A 1678-nucleotide genomic window follows, 5' to 3' on the forward strand; every position below is an offset into this window, starting at 1 on the left:
CTTCAAGAAGCTTATAATCACCTATATGAGATACCCATCCACTGCCATCAACTTAATTCTGACACATGGAGACCCTCTATCTGGTTTCTGAGGCTGGTTTGTGGTGGTTTTTTTTTTAAATAAAATTTTTACTTTATACTCGTTTACTTACAAAGTTCACATACATTGTTTTGCTTTTCACACCAGATCTTTCCCATTTCCTTTACTCACTCCTCCTTCTACTCATCGAATTGTAAGGCTGTGAGTTTTTTATGGGAAGACACTTCCCATCTCATTTCCAAAGAGCAGCAGGTGGATTTGAACCACTGACCTTGTGGTTCACAGCCTACCACGTAACCTGTTACACTATAAGGGCTCCTCACGGAGATAAGATTTCCACAAATACATGAAATAAACTACAAGTTAGAATCATAGCCAAGTATAAATGGAAGAGGAGAAAGAGAGAGAGAAAAGAAAAAGATACACATAACAAGTGAAGTCATTGGGAAGAGTCATTTTGTTTTGTTCTGTTTATTTGAAATTTTAAAAGAAGGAAAAAGACAATGTGTTTAATAACACCCAGGCTGGTGCACACATCTTCTTCACATATGAAAAAAAAAATTTTCTTTTTTGGTGTTAGTTATATATATACACACAAGTCTACTTTAGGGAGCTGAATTGGATAAAAAATTATGTACCCTGGAAAAAAAAATTCCTTTCCTTTTGATCTTCTCTAATAGACTTGTTTTATTAATTGCTAGACCCTTCTCACTTGCTAGGAATGCCATAAGGAGGCATTTTCCACACTGTTAATTGTTTTTAAACCAAAAAAGTCCTGAGAAGAGATGATCATTTTGATTCAGACTGTTACGTGTTCTCTCTCTCTCTCTCTCCCTCTCTCTCTCTCTCTCTCTCTCTGCACACTGCTACAATGAGGGCAGAACTAAAAGAATCTTATTTGGCGCAGTTGAATGATACAACAGGCTCTTTGAGAGTTTCAGATCTCCTTCTAAAGCTCGATATGGTAGTGAAATTGCAACTCCAGTCCTCCTCCCTTGCCAGTTCATGCCCTCCCAATTGTTGGCTTTAATCAAATGACCTTCTACTCTCCCAGTGATCTGGAGGCAGCAGGTTGTGATATGAAGTGAGAAGCTCTAGGTCCAGAAGTGATGATAAAGTTGATCTGGGTCATGTTGAAGCTAAACCTCAGCCAGTGGGAAGTAACTGCACTTTCCCTTAGACTGAGTATTTTACCCACACTCCTCTAGTGACAATTTTTAAAAGACGGGTACCTTGTATTATAATTGATGGCACGTAGCCAGGAGGACCCAGTCCTTAGAGAGGGACCTCATACTTGAAAGGGAGGAGAGACAGCGCAGAAGAGGATGACCCAGGATGAGATGGATTGCTTGGATCTAGTCAATGGGACTAGGTCTGTGGGAGATGATGAGACTGGCTCAGGATAGGGCAGATTTCACAGCTAATATACCTATGTCACTTTGAGTCACAGGTGATTCAATGGCACATAACAACAAGTGAATAAGTTCCTCAAGGGAAGGGTCTATCTCTGATTAAATTTTTATATTTTTCAAAAACATTAATTGGATTTTTAAATGGCACAAATAAGCCATCTTAATAAATGTGTTGCTATAAACTTATTCTCACCACTGGACCAATTGGCAGCATCAGCATGGATGGT

This window comes from Elephantulus edwardii, unplaced genomic scaffold, assembly GCF_000299155.1.
Source record: "Elephantulus edwardii isolate Elephantulus edwardi_28Jun2011 unplaced genomic scaffold, EleEdw1.0 scaffold00011, whole genome shotgun sequence".
Lineage (NCBI taxonomy): Eukaryota > Metazoa > Chordata > Mammalia > Macroscelidea > Macroscelididae > Elephantulus > Elephantulus edwardii.